This window comes from Salmo trutta, chromosome 12 (genome assembly GCF_901001165.1).
Source record: "Salmo trutta chromosome 12, fSalTru1.1, whole genome shotgun sequence".
In the NCBI taxonomy this organism is placed as follows: domain Eukaryota; kingdom Metazoa; phylum Chordata; class Actinopteri; order Salmoniformes; family Salmonidae; genus Salmo; species Salmo trutta.
Genome location: NC_042968.1, coordinates 7710374 through 7732598, shown reverse-complemented (window position 1 = coordinate 7732598; position 22225 = coordinate 7710374). Strand labels below are relative to the sequence as shown.

The following is a 22225-nucleotide window of genomic DNA, read 5'->3' as shown; positions in this document are numbered from 1 at the left end:
ATAACCTTGCTATTGTAGGCTTGGCTTTATTTCAGACCCACAGAGAATGAATGAGTACCAGCCTATTATACATGTGGCTTAGTCGGTCAGTTGGCTCGTTTACAGTTTACAGTGAAACCCTGAGGCTCAGCAGGTGGTTAAATGGGCTATACGTTAGAAGCCACCTTCAATAAACAGACTAAATGACCAGGAAATACAATATTCTTAAAGTAGGGGAAAAGACTGAGGCTACATTCTTATGTAGTCATCATAGACTAGCAGACCCCCTACGTCCTAGACAAGGACTCTTTAATAGAGGAGGAGTAGTCTATACCGCTGGGACGTGGAGTTATTATTTTGTGAAGTGAACTAATGATAATGGTTGTGGAGTGACATCAATACTTTCATGCTGAGGCCAAGTCAACGGCAGGCTAGATCAATGTTAATGATCAACGCTTGAATATTGAGAGCAGGACTGTCTCAATAGGATATAGATTAGTGGTCCCAAACTGTGGGTCGGAGACCCAGTGGTGGATCATGACTGGAGTATAGGTTGGTTGAAGGATTAAAAAAATAAAAAATACGACGATGTAGTTAATTCCTTCAAACTGGCCAAAAGATGTCCTTAAAATGTCCAAATTTTCCATCAAAGATTCATTTATTTTACTACATATTATTTTTCCATTGCCTCTGTTTTTCAGCTGCACAAAAAAAATATGGTGAGTCCCATGTAGTGGAAAATGTTAATTGGACGAAGATCCAAGGGTTTTATTTTGGAAGGAGACAGGGGAAAATGTTGACTTTCCACACAGCGGAGATCAGTACAATTACCAGATACCAAACGCTGTGCGAACCCAGTAAAAGAAACCAAGAGAAAAACAACGGTTGACATCTATATTTGTGCCCCTCTGAAGAGCAATGGTAGATTACCTCTCCTAGTGTGAAACGACAAAAGGAAATGAAACTTTAATAATTCATCAAATCTACCACAAAGGCTACACACACACAGCCTCCATAGAATTTATTTGTATTTGCTTTGCAGTCATACCAGGCAGTGTGTATCTAAACACAGTTCCACACAGTCCACACTTACAGTTGAAGTCGGAAGTTTACCAAATACATTTAAAATCAGTTTTTCACAATTCCTGTAACGCCCTGCCCATAGAGAGGGGTTTTTAGTTCTCTATTTTGGTTAGGCCAGGGTGTTACATGGGTGGGCGTTCTATGTTTATTTTTCTATGTTGGTTTGTTTCTTTGGTTGGCCGTGTGTGGCTCTCAATCAGGAACAGCTGTAGTTCGTTGTTGCTGATTGGGAGTCATACATAGGCAGCCTGTTTTTCCTTTGGGGTTTGTGGGTGATTGTTTTCTGTTTAGTGTGTAACCGGACAGAACTGTTGCTGGTCGTTTTGTTTATTTTGTAGTGTTCATGCGATTCATTAAATCCTTTATGATGAACACATCCTCCGCTGCACCTTGGTCTCTTTCTGACGACGGCCGTTACAATTCCTGACATTTAATCCTAGTCTTAGGTTAGTTAGGATCACCACTTTATTTAAAGAATGTGAAATGTCAGAATAATAGTAGAGAGAATTATTTATTTCAGCTTTTATTTCTTTCATCACATTCCCAGTGGGTCAGAAGTTTACATACACTCAATTAGTATTTGGTAGCATTGCCTTTAAATTCATTGTTTAACTTGGGTCAAACGTTTCGGGTAGCCTTCCACAAGCTTCCCACAATAAGTTAGGAGGAATGGGCCAAAATTCACCCGACATTGCTGGTGTAACTGAGTCAGGTTTCTAGGCCTCCTTGCTCACACACACTTTTTCAGTTCTGCCCACAAATTTTCTATAGGATTGAGGTCAAGGGCTTTGTGATGGCCACTCCAATACAATGACTTTGCTGTCCTTAAGCCATTTTGTCACAACTTCGGAAGTATGCTTAGGGTCATTATCCATTTGGAAGACCCATTTGCGACCAAGCATCCTGACTCATGTCTTGAAATGTTTCTTCAATATATCCACATAATTTTCCTTCCTCATGATGCCATCAATTTTGTGAAGTGCACCAGTCCCTCCTGCAGCAAAGCACCCCCACAACATGATTCTGCCACCCCCGTGCTTCACGGTTGGGATGGTGTTCATCGGCTTGCAAGCCTCCCCCTTTTTCCTCCAAACATAACGATGGTCATTATGGCCCAACAGTTCTATTTTTGTTTCATCAGACCAGAGGACATTTCTCCACAAAGTGCGATCTTTGTCGCCATGTAAGGTTGCAAACCATAGTCTGGCTTTGTTATGATGGTTTTGGAGCAGTGGCTTCTTCCTTGCTGAGCGGCCTTTCAGGTTATGTAGATATAGGACTCATTTTACTGTGGATATAGATACTTTTCTACCTGTTTCCTCCAGTATCTTCACAAGGTCCTTTGCTGTTGTTCTGGGATTGATTTGCACTTTTCACACCAAAGTACGTTCATCTCTAGGAGACAGAATGTGTCTCCTTCCTGAGCGGTATGGCGGCTGCGTGGTCCCTTGGAGTTTATACTTGCGTACTATTGTTTGTACAGATGAACATGGTACCTTCAGGCGTTTGGAAATTGCTCTCAAGGATGAACCAGACTTGTAGAGGTCTACAATTGTTTTTCTGAGGTCTTGACTGATTTATTTAGATTTTCCCATGATGTCAAGCAAAGAGAACCTGAGTTTGAAGGTAGGCCTTGAAATACATCCACAGGTACACCTCCAATTGACTCAAATAATGTCAATTAGCCTATCAGAAGCTTCTAAAGCCATGACATCATTTTCTGGAATTTTCCAAGCTGTTTAAAGCACAGTCAACTTAGTGTATGTAAACTTCTGACCCACTGGAATTGTGATACAGTGAATTAGAAGTGAAATAATCTGTCTGCAAACAATTGTTGGAAAGATTACTTGTGTCATGCACAAAGTACATGTCCTTACCGACTTGCCAAAACTATAGTTTGTTAACAAGAAATTTGTGGAGTTGTTGAAAAACGAGTTTTAATGACTCCAACCTAAGTCTATGTAAACTTCCAACTTCAACTGTATATCAACACTGGGTGGTATTCAATCAAACTCACACTGCAGGAAACCATGCACTGCACTAAATTTTACAAACGTGGATCCAGCACCCAACTTTTTTTAAAGAATAATTTGTAAGTGAGCACATTGTCTATTATCTCATCTTAATTACAGCTAATAGTGAAACAAACATCAAAACAGAACATCGGTCTCGGCCCTAAATAAACTATAGTGATATGTGAGAGGGCACCTGCCATCCATCCATCACACTTCCCAGCCCGGGGACAGTGTCAAAAGCTGCCAGCCTGATGCTGATCTCGTCACACCTTCTAACAGCCCCTGTGAAAACCTCTTCACCCGCCATAATCAGGATGTATGCATATCTGTCAGATCTCTCAGTGATGTTATGAGCCTAATCCATATTCACCAACGTCAGATTTATTTCCCTGTTATATGATAATAATCTTCTCCACTCAATTTCTATGCAGAGTCGAGGAATGCTTTCTTTATGCATCAGCACATGCAGATTACGAACATTATTGAGAATGAGTGAGTTTGTAATGAATGGGTGTTGAGACGGGGTAGAGGTGTATGTGAGACTGACACAGAGACACAAAACTGGGGTTCGGGGAGGTGTTGGCTCATCGCAAGTCTAATCCTGCAGCCATTGTCTCCAGAGGAATTAGATGAGATTAGGGGAGAAAATCCCTTTTGAGGACAGGGTGTAAGGATTGCAGCACATAATCCATCTAGCAAACATACGCACACTCATAGATCCTTCCCCCCCACACACATGCACACAGACAGACACCTGACACACACACACACACACGCACACACTTATACTGCTTTTACATAGGATTTATGGTATTTTGCCTATAAAAAAAAATTGGGCAATGTTTATATGACCCCCTTACAAACAGGCCCATTTTTACTACATTCTTGCCTGCATACACCTTTTATACCTCCCGTGTGTATGCCTGTGACAAGTGGTAGTAGTGGTGAGCAGATGTGGGTGGGTGTTCATTGTAATAAATCCATTATTAATTTGTTTAGGTGGGTCCTAGGAAACATTACAAGACTAATAAAATGTATTTTTAAAACAATAGCATAGTATATTTTGAATTGAATTATGTTACGTTCAAATGAATGAAATCAATAGTTCATTATTTTGTTCATTAAAACAGACAAGGCACACCTACCTCGATCACAGAACACACATATTTTGTAGTAAGAATGTAATGGAACATAACAGAATAAAATGCACCTTGTGTCACGGGAAGGTGTGGAACAGCTTTCATATAAAAAAAGTGATAAAAAGCCCATGTCTCATCTTTTTCCTACCCACTTTGTTAGGGAGCAGGCGTACGGTCTTACATTGAGAGTATCTTCATCATGATACTGATAGAAAATAATAGCAATCCTATTTTCAAAAGCATGGGACTCTGGAGTTAATATTTCAACCTCCGCGGGCTTGTGTAGATGCCTATGTGCGATCGAGCAAAATAAAAGGCCTAAACTTGATTTGGGCTACATTATTGCATGCTGAAAGTCTCTGAGCAGTGATAGATGAACAAACGAATAGATGAGCTACACCACCTCCACTTGTTTTTTTTATTTATTTAACCTTTATTTAACTGGGCAAGTCAGTTAAGAACAAATTCTTATTTACAATGACGGCCTACCCCGGCCAAACCCTAACCCGGACGACAGTGGGCCAATTGTTCGTCGCCCTATGGGACTCCCAATCACAGCCGGTTGTGATACAGCCTGGAATCAAACCAGGGTCTGTAGTGATGCCTCTAGCACTGAGATGCAGTGCCTCAGACCGCTGCGCCACTCGGGAGCCCAACCAGAAACCATTTTTTGCCCAGCCAGAAACCAATGAACCAAATAGCCTATACAGACAGAGATTCAGTGAAACAAACTCACATTGATTGAGACAAGTCAGTGGTCTCAGGCTTTTGGTCAGGAGTAGGCCTAGGCTACTAAGCGCCTGAAGAGTAAAATAATCCACTTGTTAAACTACATAACATGCTGGCAAAATGTTCAAGTAGATGAGCCAACTAGACAAGATGATCATGAGCAGCACTCACCTCAACTTAGCTAGCATTTCCCCAGCGTAACTGTAGCCTAACCAACATGAAAATGGAGATTCAGTCCCCATGCTTGTCTCAAAGCAGCACGATGGATCTGTCCCAATTAAAACGGTGCTGAAATCATCATCTAGTTGACCACACTATTGCTTGGATGACTTCGGGAGGTTCAGTAAGCAACAATTTGATACATGCCTTGAATTTCAATAGCCTACTTTATTCCAATATTTTTGCCATTCGGTGATATTTATTCCCACTGTAATTCTTTATGGATCCATCCAGTTGGGGTTAAGAAAACAGTGCATGCTTAGTGGTGGGCTATGCAGTGAGACATGACATGCTTGACAAAGTTTAGAACTGGCAGGAGGATGGTTAACTGGTGCTGCGTAGCAACCATCAAGAGACCATTTAAGAGCATAGTGCGTGCCAATGCCACCTCAGCATTAAGGCTATGTTTCATACTATTAATTTTGACGTTTTTGCCAAGGAGATTTTAGTCGCGTAATTTTACATCTAACTAAAATGTTTGGTGAATAATCCCTACTGTTGACCAATCACCAACGAATGGACGTACCTACTTCGGCTTGCCGCGAGAAAAAAATTGTGTGTGCACGAACAGCCCGAAAACCCTTGTTGCAGACCAAAACATCACATAAAGGCCGTCAATCAATATATGCACAAACTTTTTCTAACTGTTTCAGATGGGAAGTATTCAGATGATTACTAGGTTGTTAGGTCGAAATAAAAGTTTCAGCTTTGATCCCGGCAATACCTTTCAGATATAAGGAAAAGTTGGCGGTATGGTAAAGTTGGCAGAAAAAACATCTTAGTATGAAAGGGATCTTACACAAATGCAGAAAGCCAATTCAGAACGCACCTAGCACACATCTAAGCATGCATACAGCCCCACACACACCTACACAAGCCACTGGGCTCACTTACATCATGGCGTTAACAGAGTATAGCAGGTGAATAACGGTGAAGGGACTGAAATCGCAGTATGAGTAATCTCGTCACTAGCTTTCTCTGACAGGTGTAGGCGACAGCCAGGGAACTTGATTAAGAGGGAAGCAAGGAAAGTGGGAAAGTGACACTGGTGAAAGAGAGTGGTAAATGCAGATTAAGACAGAGAGTATTGGGGGCGCATGTCGGGTCAGGTCAGCGGGCAGTTGTGTGTGTGTGTGCATATCAGTTACGTGCGTTGCTTCGTCTTTGATTATAACCAAAGCCATTTCTTTCCAAAGGATCATTCCTCATTACCCTCTCCACGTTAGATTGCACTAGATAGTTCAGCAGACGCAAACACATTACTGCCTCATATCTGTCTTGCATTCACGTGTAATGGATTCCCGGTTCCCAAGGGTACATAATCATCCACTTAACCTGGCAGTATAAAGAATGAGAACCAATATGCTGTTGTTTGATTACGGTAGCTACTAGCTTAGAAAGCCTTTCCTGATGCAGACAGTGTTGCTGGTGAGCTAAGGCCAAACAACATGGCGAATGGCATAGGGCTACACACTCAGAATATAGGAGAACCCTTTTTGCTTCTCTTGGTTCATTTGTGAAAAGGGTTCTACTTGGAACCAAAAATGGGTTCTTCAAAGGGTTCTTCTATTGGGACAGCCAAAGAACCCATTAGGTTGTCGAGAGCCCCTTTCTTTATCTAAGAGTGTAGAATTCAATCAAACTCTCACTGCAGGTGTAGCTCAACTGTGGTAAAGCTGGCCTCATTATAATCAGTGCAAGCTTAGAGACATTGAGTTAAAACTGTTAAGTGGGAAATGCAGAGTTCCTCTGAGGTTCTCACCATATAGAATTAATAATCGTAGAAATATAATTAGTCATGTGGGAACATTTTATGTTCCCCGCTGTGGGAACATAAAAGTGTTCTGGTGCCGTAACCCGGACGATCGTGTTTACTAGTTGAAACACACCGGATGGTAAGTAATTCATGTTTGAAAATGTAGGAATTATATTATAGTTCTCTGCATATGCTCCCCCACATTTCCTAACAGACTGACTGGTCGAAACACACATCATGTTTGTTTCGCAGTAGTGGTCTGATAGATTCCAGCCCTAATTATGTTCACTTCAGTTAGCGAGTGTTTGCAATTTAGCTCGCTTAAAAAAAATATATAACAAAATAGACTAACTCAAAGGAGTCCGAAAAAGTTACTCACAGAAGACAATCAAATACACTTCCCACTGGGCAAAAAAAAAGGTTGAATTAAAGTGTGTCCCCCCCAAAAAAAGAAAAGTTAATGTGATGATGTTCAATCAACATGGAAAACTGATTGGATTTGAAAAAAAGTCATCAACATAAGGGCATTTTTTATTTTTTATATGTAACTTTTAGTAATATAGAGAGATAAGCACTCCAACAGATTGTGGGCCACTCCTCCACACATCTTTTCCAATAAACATATAGTACCATTTCAGTCATGTTGTCTTTACCCGTAAAAATAAAAATTATGCACGTATGAATGTATGTCGCTTTGGATAAAAGCATCTGCTAAATGGCATATATTTTCATATGATATAAAAGAGTGTGATTCAGTTTGAAATAATACAAAAAAGTGGTGAGTCCAACATTGATCTTACCTCTGCACGGCAGGTCTATAGCTTGTGAGATAACTCATATCTTCACAACCTGAGTTGCATTAAAAACCCTCTCTTTTTTCAATTTTCGCCTAAAATGACATACCCAAATCTAACTGCCTGTAGCTCAGAACCTGAAGCAAGGATATGCATATTATTGATACCATTTGAAAGGAAACACTTTGAAGTTTGTAGAAATGTGAAATTAATGTAGGAGAATATAACACATTAGATCTGGAAAAAGATAATAAACTCAGCAAAAAAAGAAACATCCCTTTCTCAAGACCCTGTCTTTCAAAGATAATTCGTAAAAATCCAAATAACTTCACAGATCTTCATTGTAAAGGGTTTTAACACTGTTTCTCATGCTTGTTCAATTAACCATAAACTATGAATGAACATGTACCTGTGGAGCGGTCGTTAAGACACTAACAGCTTACAGACGGTAGGCAATTAAGGTCACAGTTATGAAAACTTAGGACACTAAAGAGGCCTTTCTACTGATTCTAAAAAACAGCAAAAGAAATATGCCCAGGGTCCCTGTTCATCTGCGTGAACATGCCTTAGGCATGCTGCAAGGAGGCATGAGGACCACAGATGTGGCCAGGGCAATAAAGTGCAATGTCCATACTGTGAGACGCCTAATACCCTGACTACACCGCTGTAGTTGCAAAATAAATGTGGGTGACTGAAAGACGAATGAGGTCGGTGGCGGTAATGCACCTAATTTATGAAAGTCCAGAGAAGAAAAAGCCTGGAAGGAGGAGAGATGTCTAGAAACGATTCAGTTGACCGTTTTGTGAGTGGATTAATTGTCGGAGTAGAGGACCTTGTGCATTTCAGGTAAAATAACAACTCAATGTTTATATCCCAGGACAATTAGCTAGCAACAGCAAGCTAGCTAAATAGGCCAAATTAGCTAGCAAGTGCAAGCTAGCTAGCTAAATTGCCATAAATGTTTAATGCTTTTCGACCTGTCCCCAAATTAATGTAATTGGTTCAGAGTTTGTTTTGATATTTTAACCTGCGTGTCGTGAACGTGAACGTGTCGTTTAACCTGCGTGTCGCAAAATCCATTTATGCACAATGGCGCGCAGCCGGTTTGGGTCCCGTGTAAGACAGTGCTACAGGGAGACAGGACGGACAGCTGATCGTCCTCGCAGTGGCAGACCACGTGTAACAACACCTGCACAGGATCAGTACATCCAAACATCACACCTGCGGGACAGGTACAGGATGGCAACAACAACTGCCCGAATTACACCAGGAACGCACAATCCCTCCATCAGTGCTCAGACTGTCTGCAATAGGCTGAGAGAGGCTGGACTGAGGGCTTGTAGGCCTGTTGTAAGGCAGGTCCTCACCAGATATCACCGGCAACGTCGCCTATGGGCACAAACCCACCATCACTGGACCAGACAGGGCTGGCAAAAAGTGCTCTTCACTGACGAGTCGCGGTTTTGTCTCACCAGGGGTGATGGTCGGATTCACGTTTATCATCGAAAGGAATGAGCGTTACACCGAGGCCTGTACTCTGGGGCGGGATCGATTTGGAGGTGGAGGGTCCATCATGGTCTGAGGCAGTGTGTCACAGCATCATCGGACTGAGCTTGTTGTCATTGCAGACAATCTCAATGCTGTGCGTTACAGGGAAGACATCCTCCCCCCTCATGTGGTACCCTTCCTGCAGGCTCATCCTGACATGACCCTCCAGCATGACAATGACACCAGCCATACTGCTCGTTCTGTGCATAATTTCCTGCAAAACAGGAATGTCAGTGTTCTGCCATGACCTGCGAAGAGCCCGGATCATAATCCCATTTGGCATGTCTGGGACCTGTTGGACCGGAGGGTGAGGGCTAGGGCCATTCCCCCCCAGAAATGTCCGGGAACTTGCAGGTGCCTTGGTGGAAGGGTGGGGTAACATCTCACAGCAAGAACTGGCAAATCTGGTGCAGTCCATGAGGAGGAGATGCACTGCAGTACGTAATGCAGCTGGTGGCCACACCGGATACTGACTGTTACTTTTGATTTTGACCCCCCCATTGTTCAGGGACACATTATTCCATTTCTGTTAGTCACATGCCTTTGGAACTTGTTCAGTTTATGTCTCAGTTGTTGAATCTTGTTATGTTCATTCAAATATGTTAAGTTTGCTGAAAATAAATGCACTTGACAGTGAGAGGACGTTTCTTTTTTTGCTGAGTTTACAAAGAAAAAAAATGTGTTTTTTTGGTGGTTTTTTTCTCTATCATCTTTGAAATGCAAGAGAAAGGCCAAAATGTTATTTTCCAGGTTAGGCGCAATTTAGATTTAGTCCACTAGATGGCAGCAGTGTATGTGCACAGTTTAAGACTGATCCAATGAACCATTGCATTTCTGTTCAAAATGTTGTATCAAGACTGCCCAAATGTGCCTAATTGGTTTATTAATACATTTTCAAGTTCATAACTGTGCACTCTCCTCAAATAACAGCATGGTATTATTTCACTGCAATAGCTACTGTAAATTGGACAGTGCAGTTAGATTAACAAGAATTTAAGCTTTCTGCCCATATCAGATATGTCTATGTCCTGGGAAATCTTCTTGTTACTTAAAACCGCGCGGGACGGTTGAGCTAACATAGGCTAATGTGATTAGCATGAGGTTGTAAGTAACAAGAACATTTCCCAGGACATTGCTGTCCAACATGACTCAAAAACAAAGATGTTAAACAGTAGGCCTACACAACAGTGGTGGCTGGGAGAGGTGGGGAGGATGGACAACTTATTTAATCGGCAGACAGTTTGCTACAACAGAATATCGATAGTCATAATACGTCCCAATTGGCTTATTTCTCTGGTCGGTCTATTTTTTTCTTTTTTCTGCATATCTATTTGACTTATGCTAATGTTCTGGTGACTGGTGAAAAGAAATAGCAGGAAAGAAAACTGGAGCACATATGGAAATGAAAGTAGGCGAGAAAAGAGGGGGAGTGTAGAGTAGAACACCTATTTATGTTTGGGGAATGAGATCGACAAGAGGGTAATTGTGGGACAAGGGAACCAACTCCAGTAGTTGATGTAATGACAAAAAGGGCAAAACACTAAATAACTACCAAACATACAATCCCTCAGACTAGTTCATTCACACACACTACCATGATGTTTCTTGACAATGTTTAGACGAGGCGAGACACACTTCTGTTTGACTATCTTTCCCACTGGTGGTCAATTTAAACACCGCACGTTCACAGAAATGGTACACTATATCCCAACAGTGTCAAACCTGCTGATGCAGTAAGTCCTTTGTGGCCTCATTCAGCTTTTAAATCAAAGTAGCCATAACACCACTGTCACCCAGGAAGTAAACAATGCCAGAGTGAGCACAAAATATATGTGTCTGTTTCATAAATAACGTCCCCTGCCTCCCTCTCCTAGCGTAGGAACGCTTGACAGCCGGCATGTCATTATCCCTAATTGCATCTTCACTCTCTCCAAAAGACACCAGGAAGAGTAATTCAACTGCACACAAAAAAAAACAATGAGAGTCAGTCAACTACTGCAGATTAACAATATCGAATCAGGCTAATGTATTAAATGTTCGGAAAACAATTGAGAACACATATACTGTATAACACATAGCAGAGAGAGAGAGGGAAAGAGAGAGACTGAAAGTTAGAGAGAGAACGGTAGACAGAGAGAGCAGGAGAGGTACTGAGAGTAAGCAGTAGACAGAGGTAGATAGATAGAGTCAGAGTAGGAGAGAGAGAACAAGGAGGAATGAGAGACTGTGCCCTGGGACTCTGATCAGGCTCACAATTTTTTTTTAAAACAGAGGGAATACTTGATCTAGGAAAATCTATGGCTGTGTGAACCGTGTCGCAAACTTTACCCGGAATGTATTTTTGAAAGAAAAGCAGAGATAAGGGAAGCTTCAGCATCAACACACTCTTCCCGATTTCCAACAGATTAGTTGCCATGGCAACTAAACCCGGGCTGAGCAAGTTAAACAGCACCTTGTGAACTTCTCAATGAGAGAGCGAGTCACTGTAGACTGTGGTGTGGCGGACCATGCATGCTAATGATATAATGGAAGACCTTGTTAGGGGTGAAACTAATAGAAGCAAATACATTTACATAAGTTTCCATTTGGTTGATTGATTTGTTGTGTTAGTGTGCTTATTTGTTCAACCATGGATCTCTATTTACCTCTCTGAAGACAGCAAATCACCATCTAGCAACTTCGCAAGATAAAACACCAATCCATGACGGGTGATCTGCATGTAGCCTACATGGAGTCTGGTGTGGCTCAGTTGGAAAAGCATGGCACTTGCTGAGTTATGATTGTGGGTTTGAGTCCCACTGGGGCCACCCATATGAAAATGTACTGTAGACACACACTACTAAGTCACTACTAAGTCACTATTTAATCAATTTTGTATTGAGGCTGTAAAACAACAACGTGGAATAAGTCGAGGGGTATGAATACTTTCTGAAGGCACTGTATACCTCACATGCGACCTACGAGTTGACAAGGTAAAAAATATGTCGTTCTGCCTCTGAACAAGGCAGTTAACCCACTGTTCCTAGGCCGTCATTGTCAATAACAATTTGTTCTTAACTGACTTGCCTAGTTAAAATAAAGGTAACATTTTAAAAATTAAATGATAAGACTATGTAACGTGTATGTCAACAAAGTCTATTAAACTGAATAGCTGACCAAATTTAACATTCTAGAAAAACCATGTGTAATCAAGTATTATGCGTTTAGCTGACTAAGATCAAGGAATGGTCATGAGAAACGAATATCAAAGCAAGTATACTGCTGGTTGTCCTTCTGGAAGGTTCTCCCATGCACAGAGGAACTCTGGATCTCTGTCAGAGTGACCATCGGGTTCTCGGTCACCTCCCTGACCAAGGCCCTTCTCCCCTAATTGCTCAGTTTGGCCGGGCGGCTAGCTCTAGGAAGAATCTTGCTGGTTCCAAACTTCTTCCATTTAAGAATGATTGAGACCACTGTGTTCTTGGGAACCTTCAATGCTGCATACATTTTTTGGTACCCTTCCCCAGATCTGTGCCTCGACACAATCCTGTCTCGGAGCTCTATGGACAATTCCTTCAACCTCATTCATGGCTTGGTTTTTTCTCTGACATGCACTGTCAACTGTGGGACCTTATAGACAGGTGTGTGCCTTTCCAAATCATGTCCAATCAATTGAATTTACCACAGGTGGACTCCACTCATGTTGTAGAAACATCTTAAGGATGATCAATGGAATTAGCATGCACCTGAGCTCAATTTTGAGTCTCATAGCAAAAGGTCTGAATACTTATGTAAATAAGGTATTTATTTTTATACATTTGAATTTTTTTCATAAAAACCTGTTTTTGATTTGTCATTATAGGGTACAGTGTGTAGATTGATGATTTTTTTTTAATGTAATTGATTTTAGAATAAGGCTGTAACCTAACAACATGTGGAAAAAGTCAAGGGGTCTGAATACTTTCCAAATGCACTGTAGATCCTAAGGTTAACTGACAAGACAAAGCATGAACAAAGAGATCCCCACTAGGCCAGAGGCCTAGGAAATTAGAATTGATCATACAACCTTCCTCCGTGGACTAGATATAGTATAAGAGACAGAACAAAGGTGTTTCATTCCATTTATAACATCTGAAGGTCAAACGATTTTTAACATCTGAAGGCCAATCAAAGGATACCAAGTTTACAGTAACCTGAACACCCAGGCCCAATCTCCACAGGGTGTCACAGCATATAAAGGCTTGTGTGGCGGGATGAGACCAACGTAAATAAGACAGAATTCCTAAGAAGACAATAAAATCCCTTTGTATAGAGTAATTTAGAGTTCCACCGGTACAGATACAAGTTACCATAGAGATCCTACATCCATATTGGATGGAATAAAAGTTATCCTCAGAGGACAAGTTTAGATAGATACCAGACATGGCTGCTGTAGAATTATTATATCACATTAAATCGGTCCTCTGGATACTGTAGAGAGAGATATATATTTTGGCCCCTTAGAGGGGGGATGGGTTGACTGATCCTTGGGAATTGTCCGTTGTATCTTCCTTGTGTGCCTGGGCCATTTGGAATTCAGCCCCAGATGACAGACTGCATTTCATTTACATAAGTATTCACACCCCTTTGCTATGACACTCCAAATTGACCTCAGGTGCATCCAATTTCCTTTGATCATCCTTGAGATGTCACTACAACTTGATAGGAGTCCACTTGTGGCCAATTCAATTGTTTGGACATGATTTAGAAAGAAACACGCCTGTCTATAGGGTGCCACAGTTGACAGTGCATGTCAGAGCAGAAACTATACCACAAAGTCCAAGGAACTGTCCGTAGATCTCTGAGATGAGGCATATATCTGGGGAAGGGTATAAAACAATGTCTAGTGTTGAAAGTTTCCAAGAGCACAGTGGTCTCCGTCATTGGGCAATGGAAAAAGTATGGATCTACCCAGACTCTGACTAGAGCTGGCCATCCAACCAAACTGAGCAACCAGGCAAGAAGGACCTTGGTCAGGGAGGTGACCAAGAACCCAATGACCACTCTGCCAGAACAACAGAGTTCCTTGGCTGAGATGGAGAACCTGCCAGACGGACAACAGTCTCTACAGCACTTCACTAATCTGGGCTTTATGGGAAAGTGGCCATACGGAAGCCACTCCTGAGAAAAAGACACATGACAGCACACCTAGAGTTTGCAAAAAGGCAAGTGAAAGCATCTGAGCGCATAAGGCAAAAGACTCTGTGGTCTGATAAGACAAAAATGTAACTCTTTGGCCTGAATGCAAAGCGCTATGTCTGTAGAAAACCAGGCACAGCTCATCACCCGTCGAACACCGTCCCTACCATGAAGCATGGTGGTGGCAGCATCATGCTATGGGGATGCTTTTCAGTGGCAGGGACTGTGAGACTGGTAAGGAGAGAGGGAACAATGAATGGTGCCAAATACAGGCAAATCCTTGATAAGAACCAACAGGACAATGACCCCAAGCACACAGCCAAAGCAATGCTGGAATGGCTTCAAAACAAGAATGTGAAATCCCTTAATTGGCCCAGCCAAAGCCCAGACTTGAATCCCATTGAAAATATGTGGAAAGACTTGAAGATTGCTGTTCACGGCAGCTCCCCATTTAATTTAACAGATTTTAAGAAAATCTGCATGGAAATATGGGAGAATATCCCCCAATCCAGATGTGCAAAGCTGATACAGACATACCCATAATGACTCAAAACTGTAATCGCCTAAATGGTGCTTCTACAAAAAACGAATCCTGATTGGCTGGGCCTGGCTACCACGTGGTTGGGCCTATACCCTCCCAGGCCCACCCATGGCTGCGCCCCTGCCAAGTTATGTGAAATCCACAGATTAGGACCTAATGAAATGATTTAAATTGACTGATTTCCTTCTATGAACTCAGTAAAATCTTTGAAATTGTTGCATGTTGTGTTTATATTTTTGTTCAGTATAATATGCTTATATGCCAACGACGTGCGACAGACACTGGGAGCTAATTGAAGATATAATTACATCAAACACCCTGAACTGGAATGGATATTTGTTCAATGAGGAAGTGTCATATTAGCTGCACTGTGACACTTCAGCTGTATTTATAATATTTGCGAACTGGAGAGCAGCGGGGAGGATGAGGTGAAAAGGGGAGTGGAAAATGAGTCTTTAAAAAGGACTTATTTGCAATAAATAGATAATGCAGCAACCATGTCGCTAAATACAGCACTCTGCGGCCTGCTGACTATCAAGAGCAGGCTCTTCAACAAAGTGCTTGTGGATTGTGCTGACATGCATGAGGTCCCTGGTTCAAGTCCAGCTCCTGGCTCAATCCCTCAAATTCACAGCAGCGTGTTAGGCTTTTTCAGTGTTATAATACTTAATGTCATACAGTAAAGAGCTTTTTGCTCATTAAAGACGCTATACAATATAGCATAAGAGCATTATCACAGTATACACAATACCACCTTATCAAATCGATCAGATATGCAAGAAATCTCCTCAGTCAGCTGATTACACATTCATGTGTGACAGAGTTTTACCATAGGAGTATTGAGTTGTGGACTGAATGAAGCCGCCATCTTTACAAGCACTCAATCACACTACCCTGCCAGATTACAGGGTATCAAGATAAGCTCTTGATACCCTGTCACTCTCCAGAGGTCTAAATAGCCCCATGTAAACCATCAAAATATTAATGAGCCTTCGATTGCAAAGTGTACTCATTTTGAGGGAACTTCCCACAGAATGGTTGGCAAACCACCATTCATTCATGACATTCTGGACAACAGAGTTCGAAATGCAGCAAAGAGTAAATCAATGTAGTCTCACTGAAATACAAAATAAATATAATTGAAAACGAGAGAGACAGAGAGAGAGAGAAAGAAAGAAGCGAGACTGAACCAGAGAGAGAGAGAGAGAGAGAGAGAAGACTGAACCAGAGAGAGAGAGTGAAAGAAGAGAGACTGAACCAGAGAGAGAGAGTGAAAGAAGAGAGACTGAACCAGAGAGAGAGAGTGAAAGAAGAGAGACTGAACCAGAGACAGAGAGTGAAAGAAGAGAGACTGAACAAGAGATAGAGAGTGAAAGAAGAGAGACTGAACAAGAGACAGATGTTGTTATTGTTGTGTTAAGGGTGTGTTGGTGAGACTGAGAGGGAGGAAGAGTGTGTGGTTGAGGCATTTGGTTTTTCCCTCCACTTAACGTCAGCACTCTCCCACACAATAGCAAACAAACAAAAGACACTTCAAAATCGGTCCAACATGGCCTTGATCACATCTGCATCTGATCTCACAACCAACCTGACAAGAGGCACAATGGTACATTTTGTGAAGTGTATGTATGCAGTACAGTGCCTGTCTAGTGCTAGTTGTACATTTCCCTCTCCCTCTCCCACACCCTTTATATTTTCCATTTAGAAGGCAGCACCTGTATGTACAAATCTTTCCTTCCACTTAAAAGGGCTTCTCTGTGCATTGTCCAGGAATACACACACACACACACACACTCACTACACGGGCTTTTACCACACACACACACACACACACACACACACACACACACACACACACACACACACACACACACACACACACACACACACACACACACACACACACACACACACACACACACACACACACACACACACACACACACACACATGTATGCACACAGACAAACGCTCTACAATCTTTAGCCTAGTGGTTAGAGTGTTGGGCCAGTAACCAAAAGGTTGCTAGTTTGAATCCCCAAGGTGAAACATCTGTCGTTCTACTCTTGAGCAAGGCAGTTAACCCCCCACAACAACAGCTCCCCGGGCGCCCAATGTGGAAGCCCCCCCGCACCTCTCCAATTCAGAGGGGTTCGGTTGAAAGCAGAAGTCAAGTTTCGGTTGGACCTCGTGTGCAATTGATGATACAAAACATGTATTATTTATTAAGACCTTCTATTTCTCTTTCACACACACTCACACACACACACACACACACACACACACACACACACACACACACACACACACACACACACACACACACACACACACACACTATACAGAGTTGGGTTGGTATGTCCACTCTCAGTGGACCCAGTGTTTGTGATAATTATCCCGACCAGAATGCTGGCACACCAAGAGGGAGCCACAAGTCGCACACCAAACTCTCAGGGACAAAAAAAACATCAGCTGCAGGAGTAAAACATAAACACTCCCTCCGCTAAACCTTGGCCTTGTTAGTGAACACAACAGGAAAAACACGGCTAAATATAAAAGCCCAAACTTGGGGTACGCCTGTTCCATTTGCTCTCGGCTTGTGCAAGTCAATGTAAACAGTGGGCTACAGCCAACTGCGAAGTCAGAGTTCATCAGTTCATCCGCATTGGCCTGTTGAAGCGTGGGAGCGCATATGGAGGAGGCTGTGTCTGCGCTCTCACTACGTTTACTAAGCTCGGCATTGGTATAACACCAACACATTCTTAAGCACATTGCTGCAATATACAACATCAACAACAAGAATTACATTGATTTGAATGACAAGTCACTTTGATGGTCCTCAGTTGTTTGGTCAAAACATACAGTGCATTCGGAAAGTATTCAGACCCCTTGACTTTTTAGACATTTTGTTACATTACTGACTTATTCTAAAATTGATTAAATAGTTTTTTTCCCCCTCATCAATCTACACACAATACCCCATAATGACAAAGCAAAAAAATGTTTTTAGACATTTTTGTACTTTGTTGGCAATGATTACAGTATTCTTGGGTATGACGCTACAAGCTTGGCACACCTGTAGGTGGGGAGTTTTCCCATTCTTCTCTTCAGACCCTCTCAAGCTCTGTCAGGTTGGATGGGGAGTGTCGCTGCACAGCTATTTTCAGGTCACTCCAGAGATGTTCGATCGGGTTTAAGTCCTGGCTGGGCCACTCAGAGACTTGTCGCGAAGCCGTGTGTTGGCTGTGTGCTTAGGGTCATTGTCCTGTTGGAAGGTGAACCTTCGCCCCAGTCTGAGGTCCTGAGCGCTCTGGAGAAGGTTTTCATCAAGGAACTTTTTGTACTTTCTTTCCCTCAATTCTGCCTAGTCTCCTAGTCCCTGCCGCTGAAAAACATCCGCACAGCATGATGCTGCCACCTCTATGCTTCACCGTAGGGATGGTTCCAGGTTTCCTCCAAACGTGATGCTTGGCATTCCAAGCGGGCTGTCACGTGCCTTTTACTGAGGAGTGGCTTCCGTCTGGCCACCATAAAGGCCTGATTGGTGGAGTGCTGCAGAGATGGTTGTCCTTCTGGAAGGTTCTCCCATCGCCACAGAGGAACTCTGGAGCTCTGTCAGAGTGACCATCGGGTTCTTGGTCACCTCCCTGACCAAGAACCCGATGGTCACCTCCTTCTCCCTCGATTGCTCAGTTTGATGGACGGCCAACTCTAGAACGAGTCTTGGTGGTTCCAAACTTCTTCCATTTAAAAATGATGGAGGCCAGTGTTCTTCGGGACCTTCAATGCTGCAGAAATGTTTTGGTACCCATCCCCAGATCTGTGCCTCGACAAAATCCTGTCTCAGAGCTCTATGGACAATTCCTTCAACCTCATGGCTTGGTTTTTGCTCTGACATGCACTGTCAACTGTAGGACCTTATATAAACAGGTGTGTGCCTTTCCAAATGATGGAAAGGGACACACTAAACAAATCAAATCGATTGAATTTACCACCGGTGGACTCCAATCAAGTTGTAGGAACATCTCAAGGAGGATCAATGGAAATAGGATGCACCTGACCTTAATTTAGAGTCTCATAGCAAATGGTCTGAATACTTATATAAATAAGGTATTTCTGTTTTTTAAATTTTTAATTCGTTTGAAAACAAATCTAAAAATCTGTTTTCACTTTGTCATTATGGGGTGTTGTGTGTAGATTGATGAGGATTGTTTTTTTTTAAATCAATTTTAGAATAAGGCTGTAACGTAACAAGATGTGGAAAAAGTCAAGGGGTCTGAATACTTTCCGAATGCACTGTAGAGATTGAAGTTAACACCTTTGTAATAGAAAAAAATCCTACGTTCCTATACCAGCCTGTAAGACCACATAAAGTATTCTTGTCCTATGATGAAATTGTACTGTAGGGCTGATCAGCCTGCCTTTATCTGTGGGTATGAGTTGGGCAGTCAGTGAGGCTCAATGTTCCTCTTCCAAAAGAAGGAAAGCCAATACAAGGGAGGGAACAGCTCCAGGAATGCTTGGAATTCTGAAATGTTATTCTCTAGGGAAAGTTTATTTCTGTCTTTTATCTGGAACCAGGGGAAAGTTTCTCTCTGACACCCGTTCTTGTTCCTCACTCCACAGGTACCCACTGTATATTATAGCCTCATTATTGTTATTTGATTGTGTTTTTGTTTTTTTTGCTAAATATTTTCTTAAAACTGCATTGTTGGTTAAGGGCTTGTAAGTAAGCACTCTACACTTGTTGTATTCAGCACATGTGACAAATAACATGTGATTTGATTTTGATTTGAAAATAAAAAAATACATGAAATAAATTTTAATCATCACGTGGTTGCTATGGAATTGGATAAATATTGACTTAGTAAATTAGTAGCCCTAAGTAGACTATGTGAAGGAAAGATACCACTATAATGCTAACTCTCCTAAGGAATATTGGTGTGATTTTGAAGATGTTGCCATGAGGATAAGAAATTGCTTGTTGCCATGACCATGTATCCAAAACTCTTCCCAAAAAGTACTAAAGCTGCAGTCATAATAATAAATAGTTATTGTATGTGTGTGTGTCAGAAAATATAAAATTAACATAGTTTGCCCAGCACATTAGCATCAATTAGTATGTTAGCTAGGTCTGTAATCTGTAAATTGGCTGAAAATAGCTATATTGCCAGGGAAATGTAGACTTACCTCTATCTTTTCACGTCAATAATGGTCCTCCCTGTAGGATACTCGGTGAGTAGGCTAACTTTCAGTCTCTCTCTCTCTCTCTCTCGTTGTCTCTCTCTCTCTCTCTCTCTCTCTCTCTCTCTCTCGTTGTCTCTCTCTCTCTCTCTCTCTCTCTCTCTCTCTCTCTCTCTAGTTGTCTCTCTCTCGTGCGTGAGGTTCCCGTTGTAAAACTAGAACCGCTTTAAAATATATCAGTACTGTAGAAATAGTAGCCTACACATTTGAATTCCCTTTGGGCGAACACGTTTATGGAGCTCCGCAATAGTACATTTCAATCAGTTCACATGCACTCCTTCTCCAGTACAGAAGGTGTCGGTAACACCATTTCTGTTCCCCTGTTTTACTCTGTGGTTCTCGACGCAGTTCCAGGAAGTGTTGATTACCGTCGTGCTAGCAACACTAGCTGGATCACCATTAATACTTCCGGTTTTTGGATTTAGCCTCCAAAATAAAAGTACGCTGTAAACGCCATGTGTATGCTATTGCATCCCATTGGTTCCTGTATGAACACACCCGTATCCCCCTTACGCCTCGTATCACACCGACAGTGTTTTGCATTTTGGTTCGACCAGAAATACATTCATTTCTGATGGAACTCTGCGTTTGTCTTGCATCATTGCTTTGCAGAGGCAGTTACATTGCGTTCTCTGTGGTGCGTACGTTGGATTTATCGAACATATGTGTCAAACTGTATGTGAAGACAGAAATGGTAGCAGAAGTTGAATGTTCAACTTTTGTTGCACACATATCCAGATGATGCTGTGTAGCATTTTGTGCAATAAAACTGTAGGTGTGATCATGGCATAATAAAAGCCTACTGGTAAAAAAATATGCAATTAATTATTTTTTAAATAAATCATTATTTGCATTGTATGATTCGTGTTTATTTACTGGTGCTGTTGTTAAAGGATGAGATTTTGAAATGTAATGTTTATGAAAAGTCTGTCTATTTGTTGTATTGCACAAACAAATTGCACTGTACAGGAAAAACAATAGATTGTGTGTCTATAAAACTCGGGTCCAGTCTACTCACTAGAGTCCCTAGAATACAAATCAGATTAGTTTGAACAAAAAAACTAAGTCATAGGAAGTGTTGCTGGGCTTTTACTGTGGTCAAATGAGGTGCCTGGACAGTATATGATACAAATACAGCACTGTACATGAAAAACTATTCTTTGTGCCGATGTAAAAAAAGTGGGGTGGGGAATACTCAGTAGCTCTATATATGGTAGCTAGACTCTATATATGGTTTCATTTCAATAATAATACGGAGTGTTGCTGGCCTTTTACTCCACCCATTACATTGGCCACAATGCAAATCACCTCAGTGGTGGTCGGTGCCGTTTAAAATGAGGGAGGATGATTTATTTTAAATTTTTTATGAGCATGGCCTTATTTCTATTACAGCATGTTGGATGACTGTCATTCATTTGCCCAGCTCAATGTAACATTGATAGGTTTAGGCTACTTCATTTTCCCTGTACCCATCATGAGGTTGCTACAACCTAGCCCATGAATGAAAGTTTACAACGTAGGTAGACAGGTCGAAAGAATTTTGAGTAATCAAGGTGGCAGACAGTGACACATTCAATACCACCACTACCAGGGTGCAATCATTAGTCCAACCGTCACAATGAGAGTTTCTATTGGGCAGTAGAGGTGCGTGGGTAAAATCACTGGGGAAGTCAAGCCCCCCATATTACAACCTATGTGTTGTGATAATTGTGTTGTTTGCTCTATAACCTGTTAATTCATATGCCTTGCGACTGTGATATATAGGCCTACAGCAGAGACAATAAGAAGAAACCGTGGCAGAATCAATTCTTATACCACACCTTTGTTTTATCACAAAACCAGATAGCAACCTCTTTCCAGTGAAGTCCACAAAGCATATTGCACGTACAGTAACGAACAGGTACATGACCTACAGAATGGTCAAGCAAGTTTAAGTTTTTGACATTTTCGGACCACTAAACAACTATTGATTTTGAACCACAGAGAGTTACAGCAAGTCGCGAAGAAAACAGGAGCTGCCT

The 22225-nt window shown here is 41.8% G+C and overlaps 1 protein-coding gene across 1 annotated transcript in view; it reads right to left on the bottom strand.

The window, feature by feature from the left end:
- LOC115202850 (tetraspanin-4) overlaps positions 1-20538 on the bottom strand; it is a 105733-nt gene extending 85195 nt beyond the window's left edge. Inside the window, exon 1 of the mRNA XM_029766926.1 lies at positions 20151-20538. The gene's annotated coding sequence lies outside the window, so the exon portion shown is untranslated. The remainder of the gene's footprint in view (positions 1-20150) is intronic.
- Positions 20539-22225: the final 1687 nt, after the last annotated feature.